Source organism: Pleurodeles waltl, chromosome 7 (genome assembly GCF_031143425.1).
Source record: "Pleurodeles waltl isolate 20211129_DDA chromosome 7, aPleWal1.hap1.20221129, whole genome shotgun sequence".
Taxonomy (NCBI): Eukaryota; Metazoa; Chordata; class Amphibia; order Caudata; family Salamandridae; genus Pleurodeles; species Pleurodeles waltl.
Window position 1 is genome coordinate 629,159,397 of NC_090446.1, and position 19,898 is coordinate 629,179,294.

Here is a 19,898-nt window from a genome sequence, read left to right on the forward strand (position 1 = left end):
CTGCAAATCGTGCGGTTAGCGTTTTTGGACGCTGCTGAGACCCAGGAGGGACCAGGAGGTCGCAAATTGGACCAGCAGAGAGAGGGGACGTCGAGCAAGACAAGGAGCCCTCTCTGAAGCAGGTAGCACCCGGAGAAGTGCCAGAAACAGGCACTACAAAGATGCGTGAAACGGTGCTCGCCGAAGTTGCACAAAGGAGTCCCACGTCGCCGGAGACCAACTTAGAAAGTCGTGCAATGCAGGTTAGAGTGCCGTGGACCCAGGCTTGGCTGAGCACAAAGGATTTCCGCCAGAAGTGCACAGGGGCCGGAGTAGCTGCAAAGTCGCAGTTCCCAGCAATGCAGCCCAGCGAGGTGAGGCAAGGACTTACCTCCACCAAACTTGGACTGAAGAGTCACTGGACTGTGGGGGTCACTTGGACAGAGTTGCTGGATTCGAGGGACCTCGCTTGTCGTGCTGAGAGGAGACCCAAGGGACGGTAATGCAGCTTTTTGGTGCCTGCGGTTGCAGGGGGAAGATTCCGTCGACCCACGGGAGATTTCTTCGGAGCTTCTGGTGCAGAGAGGAGGCAGACTACCCCCACAGCATGCACAAGCAGGAAAACAGTCGAGAAGGCGGCAGGATCAGCGTTACAGAGTTGCAGTAGTCGTCTTTGCTACTATGTTGCAGGTTTGCAGGCTTCCAGCGCGGTCAGCAGTCGATTCCTTATCAGAAGGTGAAGAGAGAGATGTAGAGGAACTCGGATGAGCTCTTGCATTCGTTATCTGAAGTTTCCCCAGAGACAGAGACCCTAAATAGCCAGAAAAGAGGGTTTGGCTACCTAGGAGAGAGGATAGGCTAGCAACAACTGAAGGAGCCTATCACAAGGAGTCTCTGACGTCACCTGGTGGCACTGGCCACTCAGAGCAGTCCAGTGTGCCAGCAGCACCTCTGTTTCCAAGATGGCAGAGGTCTGGAGCACACTGGAGGAGCTCTGGACACCTCCCAGGGGAGGTGCAGGTCAGGGGAGTGGTCACTCCCCTTTCCTTTGTCCAGTTTCGCGCCAGAGCAGGGCTAAGGGGTCCCCTGAACCGGTGTAGACTGGCTTATGCAGAATTGGGCACATCTGTGCCCAACAAAGCATTTCCAGAGGCTGGGGGAGGCTACTCCTCCCGTGCCTTCACACCATTTTCCAAAGGGAGAGGGTGTAACACCCTCTCTCAGAGGAAGTTCTTTGTACTGCCATCCTGGGCCAGGCCTGGCTGGACCCCAGGAGGGCAGATGCCTGTCTGAGGGGTTGGCAGCAGCAGCAGCTGCAGTGAAACCCCAGGAAGGGCAGTTTGGCAGTACCAGGGTCTGTGCTACAGACCACTGGGATCATGGTATTGTGCCAACCATGCCAGGATGGCATAGAGGGGGCAATTCCATGATCATAGACATGTTACATGGCCATATTCGGAGTTACCATTGTGAAGCTACATATAGGTAGTGACCTATATGTAGTGCCGGCGTTTAATGGTGTCCCCGCACTCACAAAGTTCAGGGAATTGGCTCTGAACAATGTGGGGGCACCTTGGCTAGTGCCAGGGTGCCCTCACACTAAGTAACTTTGCACCTAACCTTTACCAGGTAAAGGTTAGACATATAGGTGACTTATAAGTTACTTAAGTGCAGTGTAAAATGGCTGTGAAATAACGTGGACGTTATTTCACTCAGGCTGCAGTGGCAGGCCTGTGTAAGAATTGTCAGAGCTCCCTATGGGTGGCAAAAGAAATGCTGCAGCCCATAGGGATCTCCTGGAACCCCAATACCCTGGGTACCTCAGTACCATATACTAGGGAATTATAAGGGTGTTCCAGTAAGCCAATGTAAATTGGTAAAAATGGTCACTAGCCTGTTAGTGACAATTTGGAAAGAAATGAGAGAGCATAACCACTGAGGTTCTGATTAGCAGAGCCTCAGTGAGACAGTTAGTCACTACACAGGTAACACATTCAGGCATACTTATGAGCACTGGGGCCCTGGGTTACCAGGGTCCCAGTGACACATACAACTAAAACAACATATATACAGTGAAAAATGGGGGTAACATGCCAGGCAAAATGGTACTTTCCTACACAACCCCCCCCCCAAACGAAGGACAATAAGACTAGCCATGACCTGATGAGTCTTCATTGTCTAAGTGGAAATATCTGGAGAGTCCATCTGCATTGGAGTGGCTACTCCCAGGTCTATGTTCCACTGTATAGTCCATTCCCTGTAGGGATATGGACCACCTCAACAATTTAGGATTTTCACCTTTCATTTGTTTTAGCCAAAGTAGAGGTTTGTGGTCTGTCTGAACAATGAAGTGAGTGCCAAACAGGTATGGCCTCAACTTCTTCAGAGCCCAGACCACAGCAAAGGCCTCCCTCTCAATGGCAGACCAACGCTTTTCTCTAGGGGTCAACCTCCTACTAATAAAAGCAACAGGTTGATCCTGGCCCTCAGAATTAAGTTGTGATAGGACTGCCCCTACTCCTAATTCAGATGCATCAGTTTGGACATAGAATTTTTTAGAGTAACAAGGGCTTTTCAGGACAGGTGCAGAGCACATGGCCTGCTTCAGCTCCTCAAAAGCTTTCTGACAGTTTGCTGTCCATAATACCTTTTTAGGCATTTTCTTGGATGTGAGGTCATTAAAAGGGGCTGCAATGGAGCCATAGTTCTTAATGAACCTCCTGTAATACCCAGTGAGGCCTAGGAAGGCTCTCACCTGAGTCTGAGTTGTAGGGGGAACCCAATCAATAATTGTTTGGATTTTCCCCTGAAGTGGTGCAATCTGTTCCCCACCAACAAGGTGTCCCAGATAAACCACCTTACCCTGCCCTATCTGGCACTTTGAAGCCTTGATAGTGAGGCCTGCCTTTTGCAGGGCCTCCAAAACTTTCCATAGGTAGACCAGGTGATCATCCCAGCTGGAGCTAAAGACAGCTATATCGTCCAAATATGCTGCACTGAAAGCTTCCAGCCCTTGCAGGACTGTGTTCACCAACCTCTGAAAAGTGGCAGGTGCATTTTTCAAACCAAAAGGCATTACAGTAAACTGGTAATGTCCTCCAATGGTAGAAAATGCACTCTTAGGTTTAGCATCTTCTGATAATTTGATCTGCCAATACCCTGCAGTCAAATCAAAAGTGCTTAGATACTTGGCAGATGCCAGTGTATCTATGAGCTCATCTGCCCTGGGTATAGGGTGAGCAACAGTTTTGGTTACCTGGTTGAGACCTCTGTAGTCTACACAAAACCGCATTTCCTTCTTTCCATCTTTGGAATGGGGTTTTGGTACCAGTACCACAGGAGAAGCCCATGGACTGTCAGAGTGCTCAACTACTCCTAGTTCTAACATTTTCTGGACCTCTTGCTTTATGCAGTCCCTGACATGGTCAGGCTGCCTATAGATCTTACTTTTGACAGGTAAACTGTCTCCAGTATCTATAGTGTGCTCACACCAAGAAGTGGTACCTGGCACAGTAGAGAAGAGTTCAGAGAATTGATCTAGGAGATTTATGCAATTATCTTTCTGCTCAGCAGTAAGACAATCAGCCAAAACTACACCTTCCACAAGAGCATCTTGTTCTGTGGAAGAGAAGAGATCAGGTAGAGGATCACTGTCTTCTTCCTGTCCCTCATCAGTTGCCATGAGCAGGGTGAGATCAGCCCTGTCATAGTAGGGTTTCAGGCGGTTGACATGGAGCACCCTAAGGGGACTCCTGGCAGTGCCTAAGTCAACTAAATAGGTGACTTCTCCCTTCTTTTCAACAATTGTGTGGGGACCACTCCATTTATCTTGGAGTGCTCTTGGGGCCACAGGCTCCAAGACCCACACTTTCTGCCCTGGTTGGTACTGAACCAAAACAGCCTTCTGATCATGCCATTGCTTCTGGAGCTCTTGGCTGGCCTGAAGGTTTTTACTGGCCTTTTTCATGTACTCAGCCATCCTTGATCTGAGGCCAAGTACATAATCCACAATATCCTGCTTAGGAGCTTTTAAAGGTTGTTCCCAACCCTCCTTTACAAGTGTGAGTGGACCCCTAACAGGGTGTCCAAAAAGAAGTTCAAAGGGGCTGAAGCCCACTCCTTTCTGGGGTACCTCCCTGTAGGCAAAAAGGAGGCATGGTAGAAGGATATCCCATCTCCTGCGGAGTTTTTCAGGGAGACCCATAATCATGCCTTTGAGAGTTTTATTAAATCTCTCCACCAGTCCATTTGTTTGTGGATGATAGGGTGTTGTGAACTTGTACGTTACACCACACTCCTTCCACATGGCCTTTAAGTATGCAAACATGAAATTGCTTCCCCTGTCCGATACTACTTCCTTTGGGAAGCCCACCCTGGAAAATTTTCCCAGGAGGACCTTTGCCACTGCAGGTGCTGTAGTGGTCCTTAAAGGAATAGCTTCAGGATATCTTGTGGCATGGTCCACTACCACCAAGATAAATCTATTGCCTGAAGCAGTAGGAGGGTCAAGGGGGCCAACTATGTCAACCCCTACCCTTTCAAAGGGAACCCCAACCACAGGCAGTGTAATAAGGGGTGCCTTTGGGGTGCCACTTGTCTTGCCACTGGCTTGACAGGTTTCACAGGACTTACAAAATTCCTTTGTGTCCTCAGACATCCTAGGCCAATGAAACAATGGAACCAATCTGTCCCAAGTTTTCATTTGACCCAGGTGTCCAGCTAGGGGAATGTCATGTGCCAGGGTTAGGAGGAACTTTCTGTGCTCCTGAGGAATCACTAATCTCCTGGCAGCTCCAGGTTTAGGATCCCTATGCTCAGTGTACAAGAGGTTGTTCTCCCAGTAAACTCTGTGAGAGTCACTGACATCCCCATTAGCCTGCTTGACAGCTTGCTGTCTGAGACCCTCTAATGTGGGACAGGTTTGCTGTGCCACACTCAGCTCCTCTCTGGCAGGCCCCCCTTCACCCAAAAGCTCAGCAGTGTCTGCTTCCAGCTCCTCTGGTGTAGGTTCTGCACAGGGAGGGAATTCTTCTTCCTCAGAAGTAGAATCCACTGTAGAGGGAGGGATAGTAGGAAGTGGTTTGCTTCTACTAGCCCTAGCTTTAGGGAGCACTTGGTCCATTGTTCCAGGATCCAAGCTTCCCTGTCCTTTTTGCTTTTTGGCCTGAGCCCTTGTCAAAGCAAAAATATGCCCTGGGATGCCCAGCATTGCTGCATGGGCCTCCAACTCCACATCTGACCAAGCTGATGTCTCCAAATCATTCCCTAATAGACAGTCTACAGGTAAATCTGAAGCTACCACAACTTTCTTTGGACCAGTAACCCCCCCCCAGTTGAGATTTACAACAGCCATGGGGTGGCTAAGTGTGTTGTTGTGAGCATCGGTTACTTGGTACTGGTGACCAAGTAGGTGTTGTTCAGGGTGGACCAGTTTCTCTATGACCATAGTCACACTGGCACCAGTGTCCCTGTAGGCCTGAACCTCAACACCATTTATTAGGGGTAGCTGCTTGTACTTATCCATATTAAGGGGACAAGCAACTAAGGTGGCTAAATCAATAGCCCCCTCAGAGACTAACACAGCCTCTGTGGCCTCCCTAACAAGGCCAACCCCAACTAAATTACCAAAAGTGAGCCCAGCTACTCCCTTGGATTGGCTATTAGTAGGTTTGCTCCCACCACCACTGCTATTAGTAGGGACACTAGGTGTAGCAGTAGGGGTTGTAGTGGTAGGAGCATTGGTGCCTTTCTTTGGACAACTGGGATCTGTTGTCCAATGGCCTTTTATTTTACTTAAATAGCACCATGGTTTCTTTTCCTTGTTCTGATTAAAAGAGGATTTGGACCCACCACCCCCACCAGAGTGTTTTTGTGGGCCTGATGAAGACTCATTTTTAGATTTGTCCCCACCCTTGTCTGAAGACTTACCATCCTTCTTTTTGTTGCCATCTTTGTCACCCCCTGTATGAACTTTTCTGTTCACTCTTGTTCTGACCCATTTGTCTGCCTTCTTTCCCAATTCTTGGGGAGAGGTCAGATCAGAGTCCACCAAGTACTGGTGCAACAAATCAGACACACAATTATTAAGAATATGCTCTCTCAGGATTAAGTTATACAGGCTGTCATAATCAGTAAATTTACTGCCATGTAACCACCCCTCCAAGGCCTTCACTGAATGGTCAATGAAATCAACCCAGTCTTGTGAAGACTCCTTTTTGGTCTCTCTGAACTTTATCCTGTACTGTTCAGTGGTTAAGCCATAACCATCCAGGAGTGCATGCTTAAGAATTTGGAAATTATTAGCATCATTTTCTTTTACAGTAAGGAGCCTATCCCTACCATTTCCACTAAATGATAGCCATAGGATAGCAGCCCACTGCCTTTGAGGGACATCCTGTACAACACATGCCCTCTCAAGTGCAGAAAACCACTTGTTAATGTCATCCCCCTCCTTATAAGGGGGAACTATCTTGTGCAGATTCCTGGAATCATGCTCTTTTGCAGGATGACTATGGGGAATACTGCTGCTGCCACCATGGGTTTCTAAACCCAACTTCTGTCTTGTCTTCTCTAGTTCAAAAGACTGTCTATCCAAATCCAGCTGTTGCTTTTTAAGCTTCAGTCTGGTTTGTTCCACCCTCAACTTATTGAGTTCCCTCTCTAACATTCTGTCATCAGGGTTGGTGGGAGGGACATTCCTAGAAACAGAGGTATGATGGGAATGAACAGAAGGAGACCTGTCCCTTACAGAAGCCACCCTAATAGCTTGGCTGACAGAAACATTACTACCAGTATGGTGAGAATAAATGCTTTTGCTATGATGTGAGACAACACTATTTGTATGGTGTGGCTCATCATCATTACCAACTATGCTAGACTGTCTAGTAATGGGCAGGCTAGGAAGTTTCTTTCCTGAATCTTTTCCTGGGGGAATCCCTGAATCAGATTGGGAACTATTAGGTACTTTTTCAACAGATGAGGCACCTATGGCCTTATCCTGTTCTCTAAGCATGTTAAGTAACAGTTCCAAGGAAGGATTCTTCCCTACACTCAAACCTCTCTCTATACAGAGACTCCTTGCTCTTTTCCAGCTGAGGTTGTCATATGCAAGTTTGGACAGATCAACATTTTGGCCTGTGCCAGACATTTTTAGAGAGAGTTAAAGTGATAGTAAAAGATACAAAGTTTGTCAGAGCTTTTAGAAAGACAGAGAAAAAAAACTTTTTAAACTTTTTAGAACTTTTTAGAAAGTTAGAAGTACTTTTCAGCACTTAGAAAAGAGTAAAAAGAGGAAATGCAAAACTTTTTGGCTATGTGTATATACACTGACCTTGTTTTGTATATTTTTCTCTTATGAAAAGTACAATGACAAGAGTGGTAAGTAGTCTCAAAGCACTTATCCCACCACTGCACAACCAATGTAGGAGGCTGGACTGGCTTGTAGTGAGTACCAAGGGGTACTTGCACCTTGCACCAGGCCCAGTTATCCCTTATTAGTGTATAGGGTGTCTAGCAGCTTAGGCTGATAGATAATGGTAGCTTAGCAGAGGAGCTTAGGCTGAACTAGGAGACGTGTGAAGCTACTACAGTACCACTTAGTGTCATATGCACAATATCATAAGAAAACACAATACACAGTTATACTAAAAATAAAGGTACTTTATTTTTATGACAATATGCCAAAGTATCTGAGAGTGTACCCTCAGTGAGAGGATAGGAAATATACACAAGATATATATACACAATAGCAAAAATATGCAGTATAGTCTTAGAAAACAGTGCAAACAATGTATAGTTACAATAGGATGCAATGGGGAAACATAGGGATAGGGGCAACACAAACCATATACTCCAAAAGTGGAATGCGAACCACGAATGGACCCCAAACCTATGTGACCTTGTAGAGGGTCGCTGGGACTATTAGAAAATAGTGAGAGTTAGAAAAATAACCCTCCCCAAGACCCTGAAAAGTGAGTGCAAAGTGCACTAAAGTTCCCCTAAGGACAAAGAAGTTGTGTTAGAGGAATAATGCAGGAAAGACACAAACCAGCAATGCAACAACTGTGGATTTCCAATCTAGGGTACCTGTGGAACAAGGGGACCAAGTCCAAAAGTCACAAGCAAGTCGGAGATGGGCAGATGCCCAGGAAATGCCAGCTGCGGGTGCAAAGAAGCTTCTACTGGACAGAAGAAGCTGAGGTTTCTGCAGGAACGAAAAGGGCTAGAGACTTCCCCTTTGGAGGACGGATCCCGCTCGCCGTGCAAAGTCGTGCAGAAGTGTTTTCCTGCCGAAAGAACGCCAACAATCCTTGCTAGTTGCAAATCGTGCAGTTAGCGTTTTTGGACGCTGCTGAGGCCCAGGAGGGACCAGGAGGTCGCAAATTGGACCAGCAGAGAGAGGGGATGTCGAGCAAGACAAGAAGCCCTCTCTGAAGCAGGTAGCTCCCAGACAAGTGCCAGAAACAGGCACTATGAGGATGCTTGAAACGGTGCTCGCCGAAGTTGCACAAAGGAGTCCCACGTCGCTGGAGACCAACTTAGAAAGTCGTGCAATGCAGGTTAGAGTGCCGTGGACCCAGGCTTGGCTGTGCACAAAGGATTTCCACCGGAAGTGCACTGGAGCCAGAGTAGCTGCAAAGTCGCGGTTCCCAGCAATGCAGCCCAGCGAGGTGAGGCAAGGACTTACCTCCACCAAACTTGGACTGAAGAGTCACTGGACTGTGGGGGTCACTTGGACAGAGTTGCTGGATACGAGGGACCTCGCTCGTCATGCTGAGAGGAGACCCAAGGGACCGGTAATGCAGCTTTTTGGTGCCTCCGGTTGCAGGGGGAAGATTCCGTCGACCCACTGGAGATTTCTTCGGAGCTTCTGGTGCAGAGAGGAGGCAGACTACCCCCACAGCATGCACAAGCAGGAAAACAGTCGAGAAGGCGGCAGGATCAGCGTTACAGAGTTGCAGTAGTCGTCTTTGCTACTATGTTGCAGGTTTGCAGGCTTCCAGCGCGGTCAGCAGTCGATTCCTTATCAGAAGGTGAAGAGAGAGATGTAGAGGAACTCGGATGAGCTCTTGCATTCGTTATCTGAAGTTTCCACAGAGACAGAGACCCTAAATAGCCAGAAAAGAGGGTTTGGCTACCTAGGAGAGAGGATAGGCTAGCAACACCTGAAGGAGCCTATCAAAAGGAGTCTCTGACATCACCTGGTGGCACTGGCCACTCAGAACAGTCCAGTGTGCCAGCAGCACCTCTGTTTCCAAGATGGCAGAGGTCTGGAGCACACTGGAGGAGCTCTGGACACCTCCCAGGGGAGGTGCAGGTCAGGGGAGTGGTCACTCCCCTTTCCTTTGTCCAGTTTCGCGCCAGAGCAGGGCTAAGGGGTCCCCTGAACCGGTGTAGACTGGCTTATGCAGAATTGGGCACATCTGTGCCCAAGAAAGCATTTCCAGAGGCTGGGGGAGGCTACTCCTCCCCTGCCTTCACACCATTTTCCAAAGGGAGAGGGTGTAACACCCTCTCTCAGAGGAAGTTCTTTGTTCTGCCATCCTGGGCCAGGCCTGGCTGGACCCCAGGAGGGCAGATGCCTGTCTGAGGGGTTGGCAGCAGCAGCAGCTGCAGTGAAACCCCAGGAAGGGCAGTTTGGCAGTGCCAGGGTCTGTGCTACAGACCACTGGGATCATGGGATTGTGCCAACCATGCCAGGATGGCATAGAGGGGGCAATTCCATGATCATAGACATGTTACATGGCCATATTCGGAGTTACCATTGTGAAGCTACATATAGGTTGTGACCTATATGTAGTGCACGCGTGTAATGGTGTCCCCGCACTCACAAAGTTCAGGGAATTGGCTCTGAACAATGTGGGGGCACCTTGGCTAGTGCCAGGGTGCCCTCACACTAAGTAACTTTGCACCTAACCTTTACCAGGTAAAGGTTAGACATATAGGTGACTTATAAGTTACTTAAGTGCAGTGTAAAATGGCTGTGAAATAACGTGGACGTTATTTCACTCAGGCTGCAGTGGCAGGCCTGTGTAAGAATTGTCAGAGCTCCCTATGGGTGGCAAAAGAAATGCTGCAGCCCATAGGGATCTCCTGGAACCCCAATACCCTGGGTATCTCAGTACCATATACTAGGGAATTATAAGGGTGTTCCAGTAAGCCAATGTAAATTGGTAAAAATGGTCACTAGCCTGTTAGTGACAATTTGGAAAGAAATGAGAGAGCATAACCACTGAGGTTCTGATTAGCAGAGCCTCAGTGAGACAGTTAGTCACTACACAGGTAACACATTCAGGCATACTTATGAGCACTGGGGCCGTGGGTTACCAGGGTCCCAGTGACACATACAACTAAAACAACATATACACAGTGAAAAATGGGGGTAACATGCCAGGCAAGATGGTACTTTCCTACAGTAGCGCACAATGAATAACATGAATTAAGCACAAGAAATGAATCGCGCGGCTTGCCGATATGAACGCTACCTTGTAAATGCCACGAAATGGTAGCGCACAATGAATATCAAGAGTTGCACACAAGGAATTAATCGCACGTCTTGCCTATTCAAATGCTACCTTGTAAATGCCATGAAATGGTAGCACCCAATGAATAACATGAATTAAGCACAAGAAATGAATCGCACGTCTTCCCGCTTCGAATGCTACCTTGTAAATGCCATGAAATGGTAGCGCACAATGAATAACATGAATTAAGCACAAGAAATGAATCGCGCGTCTTGCCGATACAAATGCTACCTTGTAAGTGCCATGAAATGGTAGCGCACAATGAATAACATGAATTAAGCACAATAAATGAGTTGCACGTCTTGCTGATTCGAATGCTACCTTGTAAATGCCCTGAAATGGTAGCGCACAATGAATATCAAGAGTTGCACACAAGCAATGCATCGCGCATCTTGCCAATTCGAATGCTACCTTGTAAATGCCATGAAATGGTAGCGCACAATGAATAACATGAATTAAGCAGAAGAAATGAATCGCGCGTCTTGCCGATTCGAAAATATCTTGAAAATGCCATGAAATTGTAGCGCACAATGAATATCAAGAGTTGCACACAAGCAATGAATCACGCGTCTTGCCGATTCGAATGTCAGCATGTAAATGCCTTGAAAAACCAAGCACACATTCACACGCACAAGTTAAATAGTTTATCATGCAAATTAGGCCCAAGAACTCGAAAGCCTTCTAGAACGGGATCGGAGGCCCAGCCCGACCTCCGTCTTTCCGTCCTGATCAAGGATCACCAACACAGTGAAAGGGCAAGGCCTGGAAGATCAAAGTAGGCCTCCGGAACAGGAGCTCAGGAAGTTGCTGCTGTTCTGCACCGGGACCTCTGAATAGTGAGCACATGGAGCCGGGCTGGCTCCCTTATATAGAGTCTTGGCCCAGCCCACAAACCACACCCAGTCATGCTGCAGAGAAAGCTTCTAGAAGGTTCTGGAAAGGGACCACACCCTGACACACTCTGAAAGCCTGCAGCAATACATCGCAAATGAACAGTATTTATAAGCACCTTGAATATAAGTCTTCAGGATTAAACTCTGCAATGCAAAAGGTAAAACAACAGCATATCTGCATAATGCATGAATTACGTTATCTTGTAAGTGCTGGGTTTTTGCATTCAATTCGCCCGTAGAGCTCGCACTGCCCTGATGTTGACAGTACTCCCGTCTCCCAGACGCGTTCTAGGGCCTGGCTTGCCTGGATTGAGACGATGAAAGGGTCTTACAAGTAATGGAGCATGAACATCAGATGCGGAAACCCATTAGTTACTTTCAGGGCCATAACCTTTCCATGAGATGAAGTACCATAGGTTACACCCTCTCAGTTTGGAGTCCAACACCTTCTTGACTTTGTATTCCACTTCCCCCTGTACTAGAACTGGAGCTGGATGAGGGCGGATCTTCTGGACTACTTTTTTCTGAAGGGATGTGTGGAACTTTGGATGAATACGTAATGACCTTGGTAATTGCAGTTTATAGGTCACAGGACTGATTTGCTGAAGGACAGTGTAGGTGCCTATGACTTTGGGATTAAACGTGCTTTTTCTTGAAAAGCCTCTTTCTAGCCTTGTTACCCCCACTTTTGGCCTGTTTGTGAGTATATGTCAGGGTGTTTTTACAGTCTCACTGGATCCTGCTAGCCATGGCCCAGTGCTCATAGAGAAAACCTATGTTGTCAGTGTGTTTGATATGTGTCACTGGGATCCTGCTAGCCAGGACCCCAGTGCTCATGGCTGATGAGGGGTGAAACCCCGAAACCGGTCCCAGGATGCTTGTTTCCAGTACAGGGAAGACCTGGCCTGGCAGTTCTGGCTGGACTGTTCCCATGGGGAACAGGGTCAAGACTGATTTGCATATGGCTGGGTCCAAACTGGAATGGCATGGGCAGCAAAAAAAACAATGGATTTAGGCCCAGATCTTTGTACTGGGGGTGAATGTTTGACAATGTTCAGCATTCCGTCCATCACTTGTTCTTTTTGCACTCATACGTTTGTGGACTATGTGTGTTCCCTGTGTGGTGCCTAACTGTATCACTGGGGCTCTGCTAACCAGAACCTCAGTGTTTATGCTCTCTCTGCTTTTTAAAATTGTCACTACAGGCTAGTGACTAATTTTACCAATTCTCATTGGCACACTGGAACACCCTTATAATTCCCTAGTATATGGTACTTAGGTACCCAGGGTATTGGGGTTCCAGGAGATCCCTATAGGCTGCATCATTTCTTTTGCCACCCATAGGGAACTCTGACAATTCTTACACAGGACTGCCACTGCAGCCTGAGTGAAATAACGTCCACATTATTCCTCAGCCATTTCTCACTGCACATAAGTAACTTATAAGTCACCTATATGTCTAACCCTCAATTGGTGAAGGTTAGGTGCAAAGTTACTTAGTGTGTGGTCACCCTGGCACTAGCCAAGATGCCCCCACATTGTTCATGGCAAATTCCCCGGACTTTGTGAGTGCAGGGACACCATTAAACGCGTGCACTACATATAGGTCACTACCTATATGTAACGTCACAATGGTAACTCCGAACATGGGCATGTAACATGTCTAGGACCATGAAATTGTCCCCCTAATACCATTCTGGTATTGGGGGGACAATTCCATGCATCCCCGGGTCTCTAGCACAGAACCCGGGTGCTGCCAAACTGCCTTTCCGGGGTCTCCACTGCAGCTGCTGCTGCCGCCAACCACTCAGACAGGATTCTGCCCCCCTGGGGCCTGGGCAGCCCAGTCCCATGAAGGCAGAACAAAGGATTTCCTCTGAGAGAGGGTGTTACACCCTCGCCCTTTGGAAATAGGTGTGAAGGGCTGGGGAGGAGTAGCCTCCCCCAGCCTCTGGAAATGCTTTGATGGGCACAGATGGTGCCCATCTCTGCATAAGCCAGTCTACACTGGTTCCGGTACCCTCCAGCCCTGCTCTGGTGTGAAACTGGACAAAGGAAAGGGGAGTGACCACTCCCCTGACATGCATCTCCCTGGGGAGGTGCCCAGAGCTCCTCCAGTGTGTCCCAGACCTCTGCCATCTTGGATTCAGAGGTGTTGGGGCACAATGGACTGCTCTGAGTGGCCAGTGCCAGCAGGTGACATCAGAGACCCCTCCTGATAGGTGCTTACCTCTTTCAGTAGCCAAACCTCCTTTCTTGGTAGCCAAACCTCCTTTTCTGGCTATTTAGGGTCTCTCCTCTAGGCTACATCTCAGATAGTGAATGCAAGAGCTCACCAGAGTTCCTCTGCACTTCCCTCCTCGACTTCTGCCAAGGATCGACTGCTGACTGCTCCAGGACACCTGCAAAACCGCAACAAAGTAGCAAGATGACTACCACCAACATTGTAGCGCCTCATCCTGCCAGCTTTCTCAACTGTTTCCTGGTGGTGCATGCTCTGAGGGCTGTCTGCCTTCACCCTGCACTGGAAGCCAAGAAGAAATGTCCAGCGGGTCAACAGAATCTTCCCCCTGCTAACGCAGGCACCAAAATTCTGCATTACCGGTTCTCTGGGTCCCCTCTCATCCTGACGAGCGTGGTCCCTGGAACACAGGAGCTGGGTCCAAGTGTCTCCCACAGTCCTGTGGCCCTTCTGTCCAAATTTGATGGAGGTAAGTCCTTGCCTCCCCAGGCCAGAGAGCAAACCTTTTACTGTGTGATCTACAGCTGCTTGGGCTTCTGTGCACTTTTCCAAGACTTCCTTTGTGCACAGCCTAGCCTGAGTCCCCAGCACTCTGTCCTGTATTGCCCAACTCGCTGAGTTGGACTCCAACGTCGCGGGACCCTCCTTTGTGACTCTGAGTTGACCGCTGTCCTCAGATCTTCTAAGTTCCTGTTCCGGTACTTCTGCGGGTGCTGCCTGCTTCTACGGGGCTCTCTGGGTTGCTGAGCATCCCCTCTGTCTCCTTCTCCGAGGGGCGACATCCTGGTCCTTCCTGGGCCTTTGCTGCACCCAAAATCCTCAACTGCGACTCTTGCAGCTAGCAAGGATTGTTTGTGGTATTTCTGCCTGGAACCACTTCTGCAACCTCCAGCACGCCGTGGGACATCTTCCATCCAAAGGAGAAGTTCCTAGCCCTTTTCGTTGTTGCAGAATCTTTGGCTTCCTCCACCCAGAGGCAGCCCTTTTGTACCTTCCTCTGGGGTTTAGTGGGCTCCTGCCCCCCCGGGCACTTTCGTGACTCTTGCACTTGGTCCCCTTCTTTTAAAGGTCCTCAGGTCCAGGAATCTGTCTTCAGTGTTTTGCTGGTGCTTGTGGTTCTTGCAGAATCCCCTATCACGACTATTCTGTCTTTCTGGGGTAGTAGGGTAACTTTACTCCTACTTTTCAGGGTCTTGGGGTGGGGTATCTTGGACACCCTTACTGTTTTCTCACAGTCCCAGCAACCCCCTACAACCTCCCATAGGTCTGGGGTCCATTTGTGATTCGCATTTCACGTTTGGAGTATATGGTTTGTGTTGCCCCTAGACCTATGTCTACCTATTGCATTCTATTGTGATTCTACATTGTTAGCACTACTTTTCTTACTGTTACTTACCTGTTTTGGGTTTGTGTACATACAATTTGTGTATATTACTTACCTCCTAAGTGAGGGTATCCTCTGAGATACTTTTGACATATTGTCACTAAAATAAAGTACCTTTATTTTTAGTAACTCTGAGTATTGTGTTTTCTTATGATATTGTGCTATATGATATAAGTGGTATAGTAGGAGCTTTGCATGCCTCCTAGTTCAGCCTAAGCTGCCTTGCCATAGCTACCTCTAACAGCCTAAGCTGCTAGAAACACCTCTATTCTACTAATAAGGGATAACTGGACCTGGCACAAGGTGTAAGTATCACAAGGTACCCACTATAAGCCAGGCCAGCCTCCTACACCTTGGTAATTGCAGTTTATAGGTCACAGGATTGATTTAGTGAAGGACAGTGTAGGGACCTATGAATTTGGGATTAAACATGTGCTTTTTCTTGAAATCAATATGTCTTGTACAAAGCCACACTTTATCACCTGGTATATATTGAGGTCCCTCACAATGTTTCTTGTCGTAATGCTTTTTATATTTTTGTTTGGCCTTTTCTAAATGCTGTTGAATCAATTTCTGGGTTTGGTGAAGATGTTGAATGGTTTCCGACACAGCTGGTGTAAGAGAACTTTCTTGGCGGATCGTGATGGGCAAGGTGTCCGGATGATAGCCAAACAAGCCAAAAAAGGGTGTAACACCAGTGGAAGTGTGAAATGAGTTATTGTAGGCTAACTCAGCTAACCAGAGCATTGATATCCAGGAATGAAGTGCTTTCTCAGCATAAGCACGCAGGTATTGCTTCAAAGTCTGGTTTAGTCTCTCCGTTTGACCATCTGTTTGAGGATGCTGGCTAGTAGATAGTGTAGACGTGACTTGAAGTGTTTTGCACCATGTTTTCCAGAAATTGGAGGCAAATTGTGACCCTCGATCGGAGAGAATAATTTTTGGCAGCCCATGATAACGGTCCACTCTATTTAGTAGAATGGTTGCCAGTTCGCTGGAGGTGGGCAATTTCTTACAGGCAATGAAATGTCCATACTTCGTGAGACTATCTACTACCACAAGGATTACTGAATGTTGTTGAACCACTGGTAGTCCTGTAATGAAGTCTAAAGAGATGTGTTCCCAAGGTCGACATGGAGTTGGGAGTGGATGCAACAACCCTTTCGGTTTTGAATGACTTGTCTTGATGCGAGCACAGACTTCGCAGTCGTTTACCATTGTTTTGACGTCTTTTATTAGAGGACGCCACCAAAAGTAGCGTTGGATTAACTCAAGAGTTTTAGGAGTTCTTGGATGACCTGCCGTAGGTATAAAATGCAACCAATTAAATACTAACTTGCGAAACTTGGTAGTGGGCACGAACAAGCGAGCATCATGGAAAGGTGATTGATTGACCTTTTAGAGTCTGCTTGAGCCCATGTCTGCCATTTCTCAATGGTGAAGGGATCACGGATATCTTCAAAGAAATCTTCAGTTTTTATGATGCATAGGACTTTGTCTGGAGCAATGATAGCTCTGGAGGGCTGAACTACAGGCAGCGTGGTAGACTCTTGGCGGGACAAGGCGGCAGCGATTGTCTTTACCAGGACGGAAAGTTACCACAAAATCAAATTCAGCAAAAAACAACATCCAGTGTAATTGCCGAGGAGTCAAAAGTCTGGCTGAACTAATGAACTTGAGATGGCGATGATCAGTATATACTATGACAGTATACTTGGCACCCAACAAATGATCTCTCCATTCTTTAAAGGCATCACGAATCACCAGAAGCTCTTTCTCCACAATGACATAGTTCTGTTCGGCTTCGTTTAGCTTGCGAGACATGTAAGCTACAGGATGAAGTTGGCCAGTGTCTTTGCTTCGTTGTGACAAGAGTGCACCAATTGCCACATCTGAGGCATCGGCTTACACTATGAAAGGACGGTCCACATCAGGGTGAGTCAAGACTGGGGGAGTGGAAAAAGCTTCCTTCAAAGTTGAAAAGGCTTGGGCAGCTTCTGGGGATCATACACATTTTTCTTTCTTTCTCAGTAACTTAGTGATTGGGGCCACTGTTTGAGAGAAATGGTTTATAAACCTGCGGTAAAAGTTTGCAAACCCCAAGAAACACTGTACATCTCAAACAGTCTTTGGAGTGGGCCAATCAGATATGGCTTGTACTTTCTTTTCTGACATAACCATACCTTGAGGGGTAAGGTTAACCCCTAAAAACTCAACTGTGGTAACATGAAACTCACACTTGGTTAGTTTGCAATATAAACAGTGTTTTCGAAGAGCTGCAAGAATCTTCTTGACATGTTGTACATGTTCATTTTCATTGTCAGAGTAGATCAAAATGTGATTGATGTAGACTATTGCAAATATGTCGAGATACTCTCTAAGAACGTCATTCAAGAAAAATTTAAATGCTGCTGGAGCATTACACAGACCAAAAGGCATGACAGTGTATTCAAAGAGTCCATATCTTGTCTGGAACGCTGTTTTCAATTCGTCACCCTCTCTCATTCTGACTAAATGATAAGCACCTCGTAGGTCAAGCTTAGTGTAGATTTTATCTTTCTTTACTTGTTCCAGCAAGGCCGGAATCAGGGGCAAGGGATATTTATTCTTGATGGTGACCTTGTTCAAACCCCTATAGTCAATACACGTTCGAAAATCTCCATTCGCTTTTGGGACAAAAAACAAAGGAGAGGCTGCAGGAGACTTAGAAGGGCGGATGAAACCATTCTCCAAGAATTGATCTAGATACTTTCGTAAATATTGTTTTTCATGTTCTGACAGGGCAAATACACGACAGCTGGGGAGTATCGCACCTGGGATTAGATCAATTTGATAGTCATAAGGTCTATGAAAAGGCAAGCTTTCGGCTTCTTTTTCATCTAATACATCTCCATAGAATGAATACTGCTTGGGCAACTTGACTTCTTTTTCCACTGCAGTGGCTATGTGAGAGTTGCCAACTTTGGTTACTTGAGACTTTTGGAGGCATTTTTCTTTACATAGAGCTGATGAGAATATGACCTTTCTTTCTGCCCAATTAATCTCAGGATTGTGATGAGTCAACCAGGGTAAGCCAAGGATAATTCCATACTGAGGAACATGGATCACGTCAAGGATGAGTTTCTCTTTATGTTTGTTTCTTTGGTCCTTCCCCTCACAGATCACCGACAAGGGGACAGTCTGAAGAGTTACTGGTCCTCCAGTCAAGAGTTTTCCATCTACTGCTTGTATTATTTCTGGAGTCTTCTTCTCGATGCATGGGATCCCCCATGCGCGGACCAATTGGGCATCAACAAAGTTCCTGGTAGCCCCAGAATCTACGAGGGCCTTCTTGAAATAGTTGTTTTTCTTTACTTGAACTTTTATGCCCAGCTTGTGATGTCTAGGTTGTGAAGGGTCCACTGTGACACCCAAGAGCAACCCTTTATACATCTTGGGTGATTACGTTTTCCTGCTCGACTTGTGCATTGGCTGCAAGTTTCTTGACAGGACCTTGTTTGCTCTTTGGTTTGATTGGACATTCTTTGGCAAAATGACCCTTGCGCCCGCCATAAAGACATTGTCCATTCTTTCTACGTAAGTCCTTTTCGTCTTGGGCCAGAGGTCTCCTGATTGTACCGATTTCCATAGATTCTGGCGTTCTTTCTTTCTGAGCCCTTGATTCTCTATTATCGTGAACACGGCAGGAATATCTCTCAGTCTTTTTGTGTGTTCCCCTTTGTTCCGCTAAACGATGATCCAGTCTTAAAACGAGGTTTATCAGGTCTTGACAGTCTGTAGGCTGCGGGTCTATTTGAGCTAGAATATTTTTTTGTTCCACTTTGAGTCCTTTGTAGAACAAGGCTGCTTGCTTTTCTTCAGGCCGGGATGTCTCGGCTACCAGTCAATTAAAGTTAGCTAAATATGACACTAGATAATGGTTACCCTGTTGCAAATCCAATAATTCACGATCTGCCGACAATCTCACAGTTCTACGATCAAATACTCTTTCAAACTCACAAATAAAATGTTTCCAATTGTAGAGCAAGGGACTGTCTTTACGCACAAGAGGAATAGCCCAGGTAGCTGCATCCCCCAACAGGTATGACAACAAGAAAGCCACTCTGGATTGGGCGTCAGGGAAAGTGTGTGGTTGGCAGGTAAAATGCCATTCCACCTGTGAGAAGGTAGCCTCTTTCTAGCCTTGTTACCCCCACTTTTGGCCTGTTTGTGAGTGTATGTCAGGGTGTTTGTCACTGTTTTCACTGTCTCACTGGGATCCTGATAGCCAGGCCTCAGTGCTCATAGTGAAAACACCATGTTTTCAGTATGGTTGTTATGTGTCACTGGGATCCTGTTAGTCAGGACCCCAGTGCTCATAGGTTTGTGGCCTATATGTATGTGTCACTGGGACCCTGTCACACAGGGCCCCAGTGCTCATAGGTGTGCATGTATATGTTCCCTGTGTGGTGCCTAACTGTCTCACTGAGGCTCTGCTAACCAGAACCTCAGTGGTTATGCTCTCTCATTACTTTCAAATTGTCACTAACAGGCTAGTGACCAATTTTACCAATTTACATTGGCTTACTGGAACACCCTTATAATTCCCTAGTATATGGTACTAAGGTACCCAGGGTATTGGGGTTCCAGGAGATCCCTATGGGCTGCAGCAATTCTTTTGCCACCCATAGGGAGCTCTGACAATTCTTACACAGGCCTGCCACTGCAGCCTGAGTGAAATAACGTCCACGTTATTTCACAGCCATTTTACACTGCACTTAAGTAACTTATAAGTCACCTATATGTCTAACCTTTACCTGGTAAAGGTTAGGTGCAAAGTTACTTAGTGTGAGGGCACCCTGGCACTAGCCAAGGTGCCCCCACATGGTTCAGAGCCA